The 18,648-nt window shown below is 42.1% G+C and overlaps 1 long non-coding RNA gene across 1 annotated transcript in view; it reads right to left on the bottom strand.

Annotated features, from left to right (window-relative positions):
- Nucleotides 1-1,215: 1,215 nt before the first annotated feature.
- Nucleotides 1,216-18,648, bottom strand: part of LOC117363410 — a 30,892-nt gene continuing 13,459 nt past the window's right edge. The window contains exons 2-3 of the long non-coding RNA XR_004540050.1: nucleotides 6,622-6,757; nucleotides 1,216-1,995 (exon numbers count right to left, since the gene is read on the bottom strand). This is a non-coding gene — a long non-coding RNA (uncharacterized LOC117363410). The remainder of the gene's footprint in view (nucleotides 1,996-6,621; nucleotides 6,758-18,648) is intronic.

Here is an 18,648-nt window from a genome sequence, read left to right as displayed (position 1 = left end):
TACTTGGGCATCACTATGCGCCTTTATATGCCTTAAGTATGCGTGAGGAAAGCGCATTAGAACAGCACACCTAGGGGTCCTTTTACTAAGCGTGTTAGCTGTTTTAGCGTGCTAAATGCTAACATGTCCATTAAAGTCTATGGATGCGTTAGCATTTAGTGTGCTCTAATATTTATTGTGCGTTAAAATGGCTAACGATCCTTAGTAAAAGGACCTCCTAATTTTTTTTTTAAGTGCTCTGCCATTGGATAGGCTCTTAGTGCATCTACATTAGCATAGGAGCCCTTAGGACCAGATTTTATAAATGATGCCTATGTCAGGTGCCATTTTGAGCCAATCATAGCCTTAGGCCCCTCCCACTGCCTCCCAGGAAGCAGTGGGAGGGGGAAATCCTGCTATTCTCAGCACGCGGCTCTGAATGCAGAAGGGAGTGTGCTTCCTTCCTGATGATTTGTCTTTGGAAGGTCCAGGGGTCCAGAAATGTTGTAGGATGTGGAGGAATGTTGGGGAGGGTCTGGGGATGTCAAGGGGGTCCGGGGATATGGGGGAGTCTAGAAATTTTGGGAATGTGGGGGGATGTTGGAGAGAGTCCAGGGATGTTGGGGCAGGGGGTCCAGAAATGATGGGGGATATGGGGAATGCAGAGGGAGGTCCAGGGATGTCAGGGGGATATTGGGGGATGTTGGGGAGAAGGGTGTAGGGCTCCACAGCTCAGTTTATCCTGGCAGGGGGAATCCCCATCAGCTGAGCCAACAGGAATCCCTGAAACCGGCTCAGTTGATGGGGATTTCTCTGCCACGATCAGACAAGGTATTTGGGTACGTCTACAAAACTTGCTTTTGTGTGTTTTTCATGTGGATGTTTTTATTTTTGAAAATGGCCAAAAAAGATAGACGCTCTAAGGACCAAAACTTATCCATAGGTCATTTTCAAAAATAAAAGATTGACGTCTGGCAGTTATGAAAGTGGACATTTTTTTTTCTGTGGGTTTGTGGACATCTTGCCCAAAACGTCCAACCTCAGACATAGAGGTCTTATCTAAAATACCACACCACATTAAATTATAATAAACAATAAACTATAAGATGCACCTCAGTAATATATTATTTATTTAAAAAATTATATACCGCATACAACTATGCGGTTTCCATATCACATACATCAAATCTCCAATTATCACATATAACATAGACATGTCTATGTTATAATAGGGAGAGAGAGCAAATTCAATCAATTCAGAAATACAAGCAAGCTTCAAATCATACATTGATGTCAGAAAAATTCTAAAAGGTGATTACAAACTCTGTTGATATATTTTCCACAATGAATTCAGCTTTCTAGCTTTCATGAAGTTCTATTTTAGTGATATTCCATTCTCAGGAAAAGGATCCAACTCTTAACAGTTTTCAGGCAGAAATCAATAAGACCCCCTGTGTCTAAGGGGCTTTATAGTGATTCCAGATAGGTACCTTTGGAGGCTTAAAAAAAAAAAATTTATTAAGTCAATAAAAGAGAATGATATTAGTTTGGAACTTTTTCTGAATGTTCTTTATGAGCATCAGGATAGAACAACCTGGCTTTAATGTTGGAGATGGAGGTATAAAAAACCATTCTATGCATTGCGGAGGGATCTAGATTCAATTCCATGCTCAGGTGTATCCCCAACAGTGATTTTCGTTTAATGCAGTTGATAAGATGATAACCAAGGGTGAGTCAGATTAGATTTATTTTTGAGTCATACGAAAAGAGTGACTGGGGGAATGAGGAATATGGCATAAATCAGATATTCTGAACCGCAGCTGTCACTGTCCTGACGCACGTTGATCTAATTGAAGCTGATGTCACACTGCTTATCGGTCTCCGAGGCAACGCTGACTCAGTTTGAATTTTGCAGTTCTGAAATCTTTCAAGCAACCAAAAGAGTTGGAGGCTCACTTTGAATCTTCAAAAGGTGGTGGTATAGAAATCAAAGACAGCCCACGTTGATCCATATATCTTGTTTTGGAACACAATAAATGTGTGAGTTCATTTCATTTATTTATTTACAATAAAATAAATGGAAATGGGAAAAAGAATTATAACATCAGACAGGACAGATGGAACAGAATATGGAAAGAAAAAAAGAGAGAGCTGTCTTAAGGGAGGATAGTAAAGAAAACACTGAAACATAGAAACATGATGGCAGATAAAGGCCAAATGGCCCGTCCAGTCTGCCCACCCACAGCATTCCGTCTCTCCTCCCTAAGAAATCCCAGGTGCCTCTACCACACTTTCTTTAATTCAGACACAGGGCTCCTTTTACTAAGGTGCGCTAGCGTTTTTAGCATGAGCAAACCATGCGCTAAATGAAAAATATTAACGCAAGCTCTATGGAGGCGCTAGCGTCTAGCGCGTGCAGCATTACAGCGTGCGCTAAGTGCGCGCTAAAACCGCTAGCGCACCTTAGTAAAAGGAGCCCACAGTCTTTGTCTCCAGCACTTCTAACAGGTTTTTCTTGGCTTTAATGCGTGTGCCTAAGCTGTGCGCACCTCGGTGCATATTCTATAAACTTGTGCATAACTTAAAACAGTACCCTCGATCTGCCCCCTGACCACGCCCCCTTTTCAGAGGCACGCACCGGTACTGGCGATTACTTTTTACAGAATCGTGCATTCTGAGTTGTGGGTGTAAAATTTTATTACTTCCAATTAGCATCAATTACAAGTTATTAATTGCCACTTAGCAGGACCAATCATGCCAATTAATCAAGTTATGTGCGTACATCAGCTACGCGCACCAATGTACGCACACAACTTTAGGTGCCATTTATAGAATTTAGGGGTGACGAGAATTTACGGGTGACTTAGACTTGCATAATCATCCACTCTACATAATCCAAGTGATGGTAATTTTATGTAGCAGCGTATTTTGAGACTATTCTATAAAGACATATAGGCCCAGATTCTATAAACAGCACCGTCAACGTCGGCCGCCTAAGAAACGGCCACCGATCGTGTGTCAGTCACACAATGGTGCTGTTTACAGAATCGAGGCTTCGTGAAAGGTTAGCATACATCCGGATTTCCCCGGCCCTGCCCTCCTTTCTCCAGGTTTTGAAAAGCTTCCCTCAAAATGGCGGTGGGAAGGGGCTTCCGCGCATTCGCAGATGCAATGTGATGACATCACGCGTGCGCATGACATCATTGTGTTGCATCCACGCATATGCGGATGCCGACTAGAGGTGGCCCCTGGGGGGGGGTCAAAAAGGGGCGTGACACAGGCGGAATAAGGCGGAACTGAGTGGGCCTGGGGTAACCCTAGTGAAAGGTAGGCGCTGGGTTTTCAAGGTGTACACTTCTGATGCCTAGCTTTCATGTGACTAGCGGCGACGAAGGCGCTTTACGACACATAACACTAATTCTGGCATTAGCCATGCCTATAGTGGAATTAGGTGTTATAAAATGCAGGCACCAGTTTTTTAAGCACTGGTAGGCCCCTACATTTTTCCCTTTATATACCATTAATTTTTTTTAAACGGTGTTTTCCACTTAGGTTAAGCGCCAGTAGGGCACTTTCTGGCACCATATATAAAGACACCATATATAAAGTATGGGCCATAGGGATCTCCAGTATGTGTCTTTGAAAATATTAGCACAATAGCAGTTGAAATCATGAATACAATGCGACTGTACAGAGGCTGAATTACATACGTGCCCCCAGATTCTATATAGGTCACTTAAAGCTGTGTGCACAAGTCGGGGGGGGGGGGGGATGTTTGATCCTAGATCCATGAGCAAACTAATTAGTTAATGAACCATTAACAATTAATAATCGGTGTTAATGGACTCTGATTTGGAGTAAGTCTGCACAAGTCAAAAGAGGGTGCGGTTGTGGGAAGGGCATGGACCGGTCAAGGATGCTCCCGGAATTAATGGTGCAATGCAATCCCGCTGGGCGTTCCAAAGCACATGATCAGACGGATCTAAATAATACAGAACCGCAACAGGTGAGGAAAAGAGATGGCTGAGGGGAGATACGATTGAAGTTTACAAAATCCTGAATGGAGTAGAACGGGTAGAAGTGGATCGATTTTTTACTCCGTCAAAAATTACAAAGACTAGGGGACGCTCGATGAAGTTACAGGGAAATACTTTTAAAACCAATAGGAGGAAATATTTTTTTCACTCAGACAATAGTTGAGCTCTGGAACGCATTGCCAGAGGTTGTGGTTAAGAGCGGATACCATAGCTGGTTTTAAGAAAGGTTTGGACAATTTCCTGAAGGAAAAGTCCATAGTCTGTTATGGAGAAAGACATGGGGGAAGCCACTGCTTGCCCTGGTTCAGTAGCATGGAATGTTGCTAATCTTTGGGGTTCCGGAATCTTTTCTTACTCTTTGGGATTCTAGAATCTTGCTATTCTTTAGGATTCTGAATGGAATTTTGCTACTCCTTGGGTTTTGGCCAGGTACTAGGGATCTAGATTGGCCACTATGAGAACGGGCTACTGGGCTTGATGGACCATTGGTCTGACCCAGTAAGGTTATTCTTATGTTATTAAATCAAAGCAGATGAGTGCCACCCTGCTACTGAAAGAGTTACACTGTCTCCCGATTAAAAGCAGGGTGAAATTCAAGATCATGCTGCAGACACAGAAAATCATTCATCTGTCAGAACCGCAATACCTAGCAACTAGACTGGACAACCATACCCCAACACACGCCCTACGCTTGAGCCAAGAATACCTACTGGAAATACCCTCCTTCAGAGACATCAAACACGAAAGCGTTAAGAACAGAATGTTCTCGGTGATGACCCCAATGTAGTGGAACTCCCTTCCGAAGGAATTAAAACTAGAAAACGACACCAAAAAGTTTAAGAAAAGAATAAAGACGATATTCGTCACAGAACATTTTAGCAAATAAAGAAACATGTAGGGGGAATAGCAACATGGAGGAAACAGAAGGCTACCCCTCACTTGGAACACAAAAGAGTGAAATGACAAATAATGCAAAAAAAAGACGAGCATATGACAATACAGAAACAGTAATTATGGTATATGCATATAGATGGTATAAATAGGAAAGATACACCTATATTTAGTTCATGTATTGTAGCACCATTACTGGAGCTCATGCACTGTAACTCCTTTACTGAAGCTCATGCAAACCGCTCAGAATTGACTCCCCAGTCATTAGCGGTGGCATCGAAGCTTCCAAAAGCAATAATCAATAATGAATGTTTATGTGTCCAACCACCGTTAGTCACAAGCCAGCATTTAGACAAGGTTTCTGCAGGCATAAGTGTTTGTGACCAACGTTAGGTGCACGATTCACGCCAAAACTAGCACTCTGCAAAGACCGCTCTTTGCAACGTACCTTTTTCAGGACACTGCCTTAGCTCATATCTTCTTGGCATCTAACTTTGCGCATCATTTATTGAATTCCTCCCATTGTTGAATATTTTAAAACCTATGCATGTAGTATTTTTTTTAATCATTTTTATTGGGAGACAACAAGAGAAACAAGCAGAACAGAAGAAAAATAAGCAAACCAGATTGCATAAAAGTACATAATCTTATTGTGTGTACTTTCATGCATTATTTTTTTATAACACCTGTTACACATATTTATGAGTAAAAACCCCTTACAGCAGGATCGACAGATAAATAATTATTGCACCAACCAAAAAGCCTTAGAAGTCTCCACTATATATATATTGCTAACATAGAGGTCCTTTTACTAAGGCGTGCTAATTGATTTAGCACACGCTAAATGTTAAGGCGCCCATAGAATATAACGGATGCCTTAGCATTTAGCACACGATAATCTTTAGCACATGCTAGATTGATTAGCGCACACTAAACATAAGAACATAAGCAATGTCTCCGTTGGGTCAGACCTGAGGTCCATCGTGTCCAGCAGTCCGCTCACGCAGCGGTCCAGGACCTGTGCAGTAATCCTCTATCTATACCCCTCTATCCCCTTTTCCAGCAGGAAATTGTCCAATCCTTTCTTGAACCCCAGTACTGTACTCTGCCCTATTACACCCTCTGGAAGCGTATTCCAGGTGTCCACCACACGTTGGGTAAAAAAGAACTTCCTAGCATTCGTTTTGAATCTGTCCCCTTTCAACTTTTCCGAATGCCCTCTTGTTCTTTTATTTTTCGAAAGTTTGAAGAATCTGTCCCTCTCTACTCTTTCTATGCCCCTCATGATCTTATAAGTCTCTATCATATCCCCTCTAAGTCTCCTCTTCTCCAGGGAAAAGAGACCCAGTTTCTCCAATCTCTCAGCGTATGAAAGGTTTTCCAAACCTTTTATCAGCTGTGTCGATCTCTGAACCCTCTTGAGTAACGCCATATCCTTCTTAAGGTACGGCGACAAGTATTGGACGCAGTACTCCAGATGCGGACGCACCATTGCCCGATACAACGGCAGGATAACATCTTTTGTTCTGGTAGTAATACCCTTCTTGATTATACCTAGCATTCTATTCGCTCTCTTAGCGGCCGCTGAGCTAAGAGAGTGAATAGAATGCTAGGTATAATCAAGAAGGGTATTACGGTTAGCGCGCCGTAGTAAAAGGAACCCATTTTTCTGTATTGGTAATCTTCATTAAAATATCACAAAGTATCTTCTTACTTTGTGTCTTCAGGTTGTTCCCTAAGTTCCTCTCCTGATTATACACAAGGAAATCTAGGCTGCAGGAGTTCAGGCAGAGGATGACCATTTATGCTAGCATCAGCTTCTTCCCTTTCATCTTCTTCAAAGGACTAATCTAAGAAAAAGAAAAAAAATTCAGGAGGGCTTCCTCCAAAGCAAGCACCGCGCTGTTATACTTTCTGATCAGTGCTAGAGGTTGAGAGATGCCTTCCTTTCCCAAACCAGCAAAGTATAGATTTAATTAACAGACGCAAATATGATCATTCCAACTGGAAACATACCTAGTGGCATACTGGTAGAGGATGCCGGGGTTTCTGGGATGCTTTTTCCAGAAACAAAAACTGTCACATTGAATAATATAGCTCTGAGGTTCATGCACATTTACTATCTATCTTTATGCTGTGTCATGAAGTATTTGACCATCCACCTCAATTTGCCTATTCCAGGGGGAGCAATATAAGTGAATTAGTATCTAGGTCACACTTCATGGAATATATCCTAAAGGACAATGAAAAGAAAAAAGGACATCACCATTGCGAACATTGCAGGATATGCAAACTTGCAATAGAAACTGACATGGTAGTGCATTCATGCACAAAATGAGCGCACATCTTGAGGACCAAAACCAGTAGGTGTTGTATATCTTATTAAATGCCCAAGCCAGTTGTTTTACATAGGACATACGACTAGATCAGGTTAGAATAATTGAGCACTTAAGCAAACTTTGGTGTGGGGATGTTATAGCCCCTTTAACATCACAATGGCAAGAAAATACCCTGAATGACCTCAAATTTGTAGGCACCTACTTTACATCGCGGCGGAAATCTGCCAGCATATTTGTGGAAGAAAGAACAATCCTGGATATATTATTGGCAGATGATGTCCCCCGCTCGGGCCTCAATCATGAGGTCAAGTGGTGGGCATTTCTGCATTAAATTGTGATGTCACTTCCAGTGTCAGCGGGGTTTAAACAAGGAGGGATGGAGCTTATAGATTATACATGTTAAGGAAATATATTTACTAGGACATGAGGTACCCTTCAGTACCATCGAAATGTTTTCTGAAATAAGTGTATTTGTAGTATGGTGATTGAATGCACACTTTGTATGTTTTGTAGAGAGATCAGCACAACTCAGAATAAAACATTTTGGGTTCTCTGAGGAAGACGTTCTGTTGAAACGCATCAGAACCCATGTATTTTTCTCAAAACAAATTCAAGATAAGTGTTGCCTTTTATGAGTTGATCAAATAATGAAAATTTGTTTCAGTAAAGCGGTGAAAGACCAAGAGAGGCACATTTAGGGGTGCATCTCCGGTTGTGTTTTCTCTACCGTTAAGGTTCTGAGCACTTCATAGTAATCTGGTTGGATCATCTCACTGAGAAATTTGGTGCTCTTTTCTTGTTGAAAACTCATTTCCATTTATATGCATGTTAGGTCACTTTTCCTCTGTCAGTTCTTGAGACTGGTGAAAATGGTATTTAATTAATTATTTATTTAAAAGATTTCTCAACCGCATATTCCTAGGTGGCTTTACAAAAAGCAGCATATATAAATTAAAGAAACAAACATCAAAGATTACAAGTCATTCAATGAAGACAGTTAATTCACAGCGCTCCATAATATATTAATCACAAAAACGGAATAAACTGAAATCATCATTCATTGGGATTCTTCTATAAAAAAATGTGGTCTTGAGCATTTTCTTAAACTTCTGAATATCAGAAAGAGCTCTTTATGGCCAGTTAATTTGTTCCACAGAGTACTCCTATGATGGAAATAGCAGAAGATCTCGTATTCTCATAGTGCACTTTTGAGAAGTCCATCAACAACAATCGTATTGTGCCCTCAGACTGCAGAATTCTAAGCGGTCGATAGATTTCCATAGCCTGCGATAAATACCAGGGAATCCCATGGTAAAGGACTTTGAACACCAGTACTAATGTCTTGAAAATAATAAGTAAGCGTAGAGGCAACCAATGGAGTTTCAAACTTTCTAACACCACAAATCAACCTTGCAGCCGCATTTTGAATCATTTGTAATGATTTACACTGTACTGTTGTAATCCCTAAATAAAGGGCATTGCAATAGTCCAGTATTGATAAAACTATCATCTGTACCACCACACGGAAATCATATGTCGACATCATCGATTTTAAATGTCTTAACAAATGCAACTGGAAAAAAAGCAGACTTAACTACAGACAAAATTTGATCCTTCATGCTAAGTGTAGAATCCAGCCAGACTCCTAGTATTTTCAACTTTCGTTGTATCGATAAGATCTGGTCACAAACCTTAATCTTTCTAGGCCATTGTGGATCATCCTTTCTCCCGATCAACATAACTTCTGATTTAGCAAGATTCAAAAATCAATTTATGCTTAACCATCCACTCATTCATGCTTTTCATACATCCAGTCAATCTTTCATTCAACTCACCTCTCCAGTCTTGCATTGGAAAGAAAAACTGGATGTCGTCAGCATAGATACAATATGCTACTTCTATTTTCCAAAGACTCTCATCTAATGATGACATGTACAAATTAAAGAGTAACACACTAAAGGCCGAGCCCTGAGGTACGCCTCTAGTCATTGGCTTACTAGTGGATAATTTACTACCACTTTGCACCTTAAACATACGATCTTGAAAGTATGATGTAAGCCATTGTAGCACAGTCCCCCACACAGCCATATCCTTCAAAGTCTGCAGTAGGATATGGCTGTCCACTGTGTCAAAGGCAGAAAACACATCCAGCGAAACAAAACAAATGGTATTGTTTTGATCCATCCATCTTTTCAGTTGATCAACAATAGTCACTAGTAGTGTTTCAACACTATGTCCTATACAGAATCCGAATTGATTCCTTATGTTGCTTATGTTTTCTATAGTGCATTTTCCTATCTCGGAGTTTCCATTCTGATTATGTGACAATGTTATACACATTTATTTACTTTCACTGTTATACTGTTTTGTATTTGATGTTGTTTTTATTTTACATCTCAATAAACTTTCATGAAATCAAAAAACAAAGCGAGTCACAGTAGAACATACATGATATCATTCAAAGACACATGTAACACAAATTGAATACAAATCAGACAGAATCTTATGAAATCATTTGAAATCAGTAGATCTTCCACAGTTGAATACCTAACTCCCCCAAAGAGCCTTTACAAAGCAATACGGTAAGAGCGGATAATGTAGCTGGTTTTAAGAAAGACTTGGACAATTTCCTGGAGGAAAAGTCTGTAGTGTGCTACTGAGAAAGACACGCGGGAAGCCACTTCTTGCCCTGGATCGGTAGAATGGAATGTTGCTACTCTTTGGGAATGATGATAGACAGATGCTGTACCATGCAGCCACAAATCAACAAAACAATGCAGAAATCTTTCACGGTCATGAGAAACCTAAGGCAAGTTTGGAAATTCTTCGATAGAAAACAATTCCAGCTATTAGCCACATAGGTGGCAAAACTAGACCACCAACTCTCCAATTTACTGATCACAACCCCAGACTACAAAACTTTCAGAAAAGAAATAAAAACCCTGCTATTCAAGAAATCCTTGAAAACAAACTAATCACCACAGGAATCATCTCAATCCCCTGAAGCAACCTTCTCTACTCTGTAATACTTCTGGAAATGTCCAGATAACTTCCTATGTAATCCGCCTTGAACCGCAAGGTAATGGCGGAATAGAAATCACTAATGTAATTCTAGAATCTTGCTAATCTTTGAGATTCAGGAATATTGTTACTCTTTGGGTTTTTGACAGGTACTGGTGACCTGAATTTGCAACCGTGAGGACGGGCTACTGAGCTTGATGGACCATTGGTCTGACCCAGTAAGGCTATTCTTAAGTTCTTAAGCCTTTTCGGAACTGTTGAATGTTTGAGCAAAGTCTCAAATATTCTGGCAAATTGTTCCTCATGCTAACATCAGACACAGAAAACACATGGGCATAAGTCTCAGCATAACGATGAGCTGATGCAGAAGGAACATTCTGCTGCATAGCGGATTCTGATCGCAAAGTGAGTCTTGGATGGTAAAAAACCTAAAATGTTAGGAAAATAAGCTGGAACTTCTAGCATAAATCCTCTAGTGAATCGGAATCAAACCTTTTGCATCATTTCCCATCTGAAATAACCCCCACAATGTCATTTCGTTTCTGTCATTCCAACACCTGTTAAAATGACTGAAGCAAAACAAAAATGAAATGAACATCTATCCCTCGCCTCCCCCCCCCCCCGAAAAAACAAACAAACCAGAAGTGCAAGATGTTTTCCTTGCACAGCGCTAACCGTACTGATCACTTCTCAGCCTCTTTTGGACTAAGATCACCTGTAAGGTCTGGGCAATGAACTGAAGTAACCTGCACAATGGGGTCCTTTTACTAGGCGTGATAATCACTTTAGCGCACGCTAAATGCTAAGGTACTCATTATATTCTATTTCCTCTCATTTAGCGTGTGCTAATCTTTAGCATGCCCTCAATCAATTAGCATGTGCTAAATCAGTTAGCACACACCAAATCGGTTAGCGAGCCTTAGTAAAATAATAATAATAATTACTTTATTTTGGATACTGCCAACACCAGCAGTTCTAGGCAGTCCATATAAAATAAAACCGGACAATCAGTGAAAAATACAGGCCGTCTTTCACAAAGGCGCGCCGAGCATTTTAGCATGGATTTAGCACTTGCTAAATCAGCGTACCTGCTAAACTGCTAACGCGTCCATAGGATAACATGCATGTGTTAGTGTTTAGTGCTAATATTTAGGGTGCGCTAAAAAGCTTAGCGCACCTTTGTAAAAGAGGGGGCCAGTTTTGTGAGAAAACACAATTGAATAGGAAATACAGAATGATACTGCATTAAAACCAATCAAATCAAGCTAAAAAATTTATCAAACAAATAGGTCTTAACTAATTTCCTGAAAGAACAATGAGGTAAGGCTTGAGAAATAATTTCGCCTAACCCAGTTTGCAATTTGCCTGCCTGAAACGCAAGTGTCCTTTCCAAGAATGTCTTGTATCGACAAGCTTTTGGATTTGGGTAGGCAAATAGGTGAAAACTTCGAGTAGCCTTGGTAGACCTACACAGCTCAAAAATGAGAGGAGAGGTAAATTGGAGCCAATCCGCATGCCACTTTAAAGCAGATATAAACAAATTTGAACAGAACTCTTGCCTCAGCTGGTAGCCAATGTAGTTGCTGATAAAAAAGGCTAACATGGTCATCCACCGTAATTCTTTCATATTTAAAGGGAGGGTGGAACAGTCGCTGCAGGCTTTCCTTCTTGTTTTCTTTTTCTTGTCTTTTCTTTTGAGGAGTGGGGGACTTCTCACAGTAGTTCCATGGGCCACAAGAGTACAGGCCTTTGGGATCTTAATGACCATCTTTTGTGTGTTTATCGGGGATTTGGGGGGTTTTGCTGGATGGGTGGGGTTGGAGAAATGGGGGGGGGGGGGGGAATTGCTGCTTCTGTTTTATTGTCTACTAGTCTTTAAGCCCGTTACATTAACGGGTGCTAGAATAGATGTGTCTGTCTGTCTGTGTTTCTTTATCTCTCTCTCCTTGGCCGCTATCTGTATCCTTCTGTCTCCCCCTCCCCCCGAGCAAAGCTGTCTGCCCCCAGCACCCACCTCCCCCCAAAATGTCTCTCCATGGCCCTCTTCTGTCTTCCCCCAGAGCAAAGCTGTCTGTCCCGTTTTCCCTATCTCTCCATGGCCCCTTCTGTCTCCCCCCAGCACACCCCTCCCCCCAAAGCAGCCCCCTATCCCTCTCCCTGTCTCTCCATGGCCCCTTCTGTCTTTCCTCCCAGAGCAAAGCTGTTTGCCCCAAGCACACCCCTCCCCCCCAAAGCAGCCCCCTTTCCCTCTCCCGCTGACTCTCTCTCTGGCCCCCTTTCTCTGTCTGTCTTTCTGTCCCTCTCCCTGCCCCTGTGTCTTCTTTCTTTCTGTCTCCCTCCCTCCCGCTGTCTGTCATTTTTCCCCATTTCCCGGTGCAGCAGCATTTCCATCCCACTATCCCTATGCAGCAGCAACAGCATTTCCCTCCTATCCCCTCCCTTTCCTGTGTAGAAGCAGTAGCAGCATTTTCCCCACTCCCCCTTTCCCTTTTCTTACCTTATCTTCCCTGCTCCGTTCGGGCCCCTCCCCCTTCTTTTACTGCCGTTGTGGATAACGGCCTGCTCCTGACCCTCCCACCCCCCGACAAACCTCAGGACTCCAGCTGCATAGGCAGCACTTTAAACACGCTGCTTCGCGGCCCTTCTACTGGCGATTTCCTCTGCCGCGTCTGTCTCCGATGATGTCATCTGAGACGCGGCAGAGGAAATCGGCAGAGAAGGGGTGCGAAGCAGCGTGTTATAGTGCTGCCTACGCCGCTGGAGTCGGGAGGGCGACAGAGAGGGCAGGGGGTGCTAGCAGCCGGCAGTGGTGGAGAGCAGGGAAGGGCACGCATGCCACTTGTCTTGCCTCGCGTGAGGCCAGACCGTAAGCCGTGCATGCGCACTTCCTATGTGTGCTACAGCTCACGGAAAACGAATGCACGCATAGGAACTGCGCATGCGCGGCTTACCATTTTACGTTGTATTGTTGGATGCTGGTTCTTTTGATTTTGTTATGTTCCTTGCTGCCTATTGCTTGGCATTCTCAATAAAAAAGATTTGAACATAAAGGTAGGGTGGAAATATAGAGAGAACTTTAAATATAAAAGAATTACGGTGGATGACCATGTTAGCCCTTTTTATCAGCAACTACATTGGCTACCGTTCAATATATTTATTAATGACCTGGAGGCAGGAACAAATTGCGAAGTTATTAAATTTGCGGATGACACCAAACTCTACCGCAGGGTTGAAACCATGGAAGACTGCGAAGATCTGCAAAGGGACCTAACGACGCTAGAAGAATGGGCCAAAAAATGGCAAATGAACTTTAACGTAGGGAAATGCAAGGTCATGCATGTAGGGAAAAAGAACCCGATGTTCAGCTACAAAATGGGAGGATCACTGCTAGGAGTAAGTAACCTTGAAAGAGACCTGGGGAGTGATGGTGGACACGTCTTTGAAGGCGTCGGCACAGTGCGCCACAGCTTCAAGAAAAGCAAACAAAATGTTGGGTATCATTAAGAAGGGTATCACGACCAGGACAAAGGAGGTCATCCTGCCACTGTATCGTGCAATGGTGCGACCGCATCTGGAGTACTGTGTCCAGTATTGGTCGCCGTACCTCAAAAAGGACATGGCTGTACTTGAGGGAGTCCAGAGAAGAGCAACTAAACTGATAAGAGGTATGGAAAACCTCTCATATACTGACAGACTGAAAAAGCTGGGGCTGTTCTCCCTGGAAAAGCGGAGACTTAGAGGAGACATGATAGAAAGCTTCAAGATCCTGAAGGGTATAGAAAAAGTAGACAGGGACAGATTTTTCAGACTATGGGGAACCACAAGTACAAGGGGGCACTCGGAAAAATTAAAAGGAGACAGGTTTAAAACAAATGCCAGAAAGTTCTTTTTCACACCAGAGGGTGGTGGACACATGGAACGCGCTTCCGGAGGCTGTGATAGGCCGGAGCACGTTACAAGGCTTCAAAGAAGGTTTGGATAGGTTCCTAGAGGATAAAGGAATTGAGGGGTACAGATAAGAGTAGCGGTAGGTTATAGGGATAGTCTGGGACCATTGCTCAGGCAATGGGCCTGATGGGCCGGCGTGGGAGCGGACCGCTGGGCGAGATGGACCTCTGGTCTGCCTCAGCGGAGGCAACTTCTTATGTTCTTATGTACTGGTTGAGGCAAGAGTTCTGTTCAAATTTTCAATGTCTCCGTATGGGCTGAATGAAGTTACCGACTGGATGATGCAAGCAGAATAATAATACCATCCTTCAATCTTAGCAATGAGGAATTTTACCTTACTTTGATAGTGTAGTCTCTTTAAATTTTAGTGGAAGGTTCCGTGGGTCACATGGGGCAATGACGCTTGCGGGGTTCCCTATATTTATGTGAGCATACAACGCCGTGGCCATTTTGGTGCTATGGCGATTGTTTATGAATAGTTTTCAGGAGTGATTTTGTTCACGGTAAGAATACTGTTTTTATATTTTATCTTATTGTGTATGTTGCTTATTACCCATTCTTATGGCCATTTTGGAAAACAATTGAAGACCCATCTTTTTTCTAAATATTTGACTGTTTAACGAATCATCTTATTTCATGTAACAGGTTTACTTTTATAACTTTTTGCAAACCGCGTTGAACTTCTGGTTACGCGGTCAATAAGCACAATGTTATGTTATGTTAGTTTGGAGAAATTTTTTAATATGAGCTTTTCTTTTTGTTGTAGTATCCCCAACCTTGATAAAGTATTTCGAAAAGCGTTGGAAAGCAAGGGGAATTAATTAAGGAAAGCTAAGTAATTTATATCCGTTAAATGAATTAAAATTAAAGAAAAAATACTTCAGATGAATTCTACTGCCTATGACTAATGTTATTGGGACTAATGAGGATTAGGACCGCTGTGAGTTATGTTACTTGAGCGTTGGCTTGAAGATCCCTGAAAACATTAAAGATCCATCTGCACTCACAGAACTCTACTCTAAGAATTAATGTTGATATGGAAGCATTTTAAGCATATAGGCCCTGATTCTATTTTAAAAAATGCCTAGATTGGCATTCCTAGTCGATCTAGGTGCCTAACTTTATTTTTTAATTAGTTCAATTGGTTCAGTTAATTGAATAGTACCATTAAAAACGAATTAAAAAGTAATTTTTGGAAAGGTGCCCAAGTCAATAGATAACATGTAGGTGTATGCACCGAGGTGCCTACCAGTGCCAAATGGCACCTACCTAAAAATTAGATGTGCTTACGGGTGGAGTTTGGGTGTGCGTTGAGTTAGGTGCTGGTATTTTAGGCCAAGAAAACCCTGGCCTAATATATCAGCACATACGTTTTTGATGCCTACTGGCGCCTAGTTTGAGGAGCGTCGCAAGACGCGATTTCTATAAGTGGGCCTAACTTAGAATGACACACAGTAGGACTGTTTCCCGAGGCCCATTTCATTGTAAGTGCCATTAGGAATCAGGTCCATATTATGTATATAGGTATTAGACCCCTAGTATGTGTCAATTAGGATATAAAACTTGTACATTAGTACTGAAACTATCCCCCTCTTTTACAAAGGTGCGCTAAGCTTTTTAGCGCGCGCTATATATTATCCTATGGACGCACTAGCGGTTAGCGCATGCATTGATTTAGCGCGTGCTAAATCTGCACTATAACGCTTAGCGCGCCTTTGTAAAAGAGGACCTATGTCATATCGTGTATGGTATTGCTCTGATTTATATAACTGACAGATACCTTATAGCATCTTATAAACACGGGGCTCCTTTTACTAAGGTGCCCTAGCATTTTTAGCACGTGCTACATTGCGCCGCGCGCTGCCCCCCACGCTACATGCCAACAATTAACACCAGCTCAATGGTGGCGTTAGTGTCTAGCGCATGGGGCAATGCAGCATGTGCTAAGCGCGTGCTAAGACCGCTAGCGCAGCTTAGTAAAATGAGCCCATAGAAGAGGATCACATGCTTTGTTTCTTTTTCCATCTGTTCAGGGTTGTGAAATCAAAAAAATCATTGGATCTTACGTTAGCATTCCGGTCTGCTTCCTACGATAAGGAATTTCGACCTTTGTTGAGTAGCGCTTGTTCTTACAAACATTTTAGAACTCAATTGAAAACTTATCTTTTTTTCAAAGTACCTGGTGAATTAATTTATATGTTTCTTATGTCATTTTATTATTAATCTTTTGTTAACCACGTTGCACTTACGGTGATGTGGTTTATAAGTACACTTCCCCCTCCGTATTCGCGGTTTTGTTAACCACGGTTTCGATTATTCATGTTTTTTTGTTCCCTGACTCTGCCCCCTAATTTATGTCACTGAACCCGGCGTTTCACATAGGAAATCGTTACTCACCGGCAGGTCATGGAGGACATCGCTACCCCTGGCAGTTCACAGAGGAAATCGCTGCTCCCCGGAGGTTCATGGAGGAAATCGCTGCTCCCGTTGTACGGGAGCAAATCGCAGGTCAGGTTATTCGCGGTTTATTATCTTTTTAAGGGCTATTTTACTGAAAAACCACGAATAACATACGAAAAGTTATTCGCGGTTTTTCGGTATTCGCTGCCAGGCTGTTCCCCCTACTACCACGAATGCGGAGGGGGAAGTGTACGATGCTATGCTAGGTTACATTATATATGCTTAACCTGTAACCCATTCTGAGCTCTTTGTGGAAAACAGTACAGAAAATGAATTAAATAAATATATATTAAAAAAAATATATCTCACATACAATAAATGATCTTTACGAAATTGTGGAGTTGTACTTGTAGATGCACCAACAGAAACACACATATGTTTATTATGTGGTCCACATTCTTTGGGGTGCAGTTTGGGCACAGCTGGGGCAAAGTTCTGAGGCACATGTTAACATAGAATTCACCCATGATTACATCAATCTTGGAACGGGGGTAAATTTCTGAGAGACTATTTCATGCTGAGTTATCGTTGCGCTCAATTGTCTCGCGCTGAGTTATCCTTGCGCTCAATTGTTTCACGCGCTATTATCTTTGCGCGGTATTATCTTTGTTCTGATTTGTCTGCGCGCTGTTGTCTTGCGCGCATTTGACCTGTCCCCAGTGGTGATAGTTCCGAGAATCAACTTTATTTTATTTATTTATTCAATTTTCTATACCGTTCTCCCAGGAGAGCTCAGAACGGTTTACATGAGTTTATTCAGGTACTCAAGCATTTTTCTCTGTCTGTCCCGGCGGGCTCACAATCTATGTAATGTACCTGGGGCAATGGGAGGATTAAGTGACTTGTCCAAGGTCACAAGGAGCAGCGTGGGTATGAACCCACAACCTCAGGGTGCTGAGGCTGTAGCTTTAACCACTGCACCTCTGTAGAATGTAGCAAAAGAGAGCCAGGTAAAGGGCAATCAAGCCATTGTGATATCACTGATGAGGTTGGCTCAGTGGCGTACCTAGCATATGTGACACCCGGAGCCCATCATTTTTTGACCCCCCCCCCCCATCTATATGGGGCAATTAAGTGACTTGCGCAGAGTCACAAGGAGCAGCATGGGTTTGAACCCACAACCTCAGGGTGCTGAGGCTGTAGCTTTAACCACTGCACCTTTTCTCGTTTGTGAGGAATTAGTCATTTTGGTTGCCATGTGTAATCACAGGCTCCACCTACATTCTGCCCAAACTCCACCCATGCACATGCCCACTGGCAAGCATACTTCATCAAAATATGGCTTATATTTTTCCACCAGTCAGAATTCTATGAGTTCATTTACACAAGGCATTTACTTAGAAAATAAGAACACAAAAGTTGCCATACTAGGACAGACTGAAAGTCCATCAAGTCTAGTATCCTGTTACTAACAGTGGCCAACCTGGGTCATAAGTACCTGGCAAGATCACAAGGAGCAAACCAGATTTTATGCTCTTTATCCTAGGAATTAGTTAATTAGGTGCCATCGAATTGTGTTCGAGTCCTAGCGACTTGATGAATTACCCATGGTTGTTTTCAACATGTTCAGCCATCTGATTGCAGGTCACCCTCTTTGACTGGTTCCTTCAATCTCCTCAAACATGATGTCCTTCTCCAATAATCTTTCTCTTCTGACAGTGTGACCAAAATAAGGCAGTCGTAATTTCATCATTTGCGCTTTGATTGACATAGCTGGTTTGATGTCTTCCAGGATCGATTTGTTAGTGCTAGGAATAAGCAGTGAATTTCCTCAAGTCCATCTTAATAACGGCTTATGGACTTTTGTTTTAGGAAATTATCCAAACTGGGTTTTTTTTAAACCCTGCTAAGCTAACTGCTTTCACCACATTCTCAGGCAACAAATTCCAGAGTTTAATTACATGTTGTGGACAAGTTACGTTTGAAGTGGAGGTTTATGGGGGTTCTTTGCCAATGATTGATGGCATGAAGTA

Source organism: Geotrypetes seraphini, chromosome 7, assembly GCF_902459505.1.
Source record: "Geotrypetes seraphini chromosome 7, aGeoSer1.1, whole genome shotgun sequence".
Lineage (NCBI taxonomy): Eukaryota > Metazoa > Chordata > Amphibia > Gymnophiona > Dermophiidae > Geotrypetes > Geotrypetes seraphini.
The sequence above is the reverse complement of the archived record's forward strand: the minus strand, read 5'-3'. Positions and strand labels throughout refer to the sequence as shown.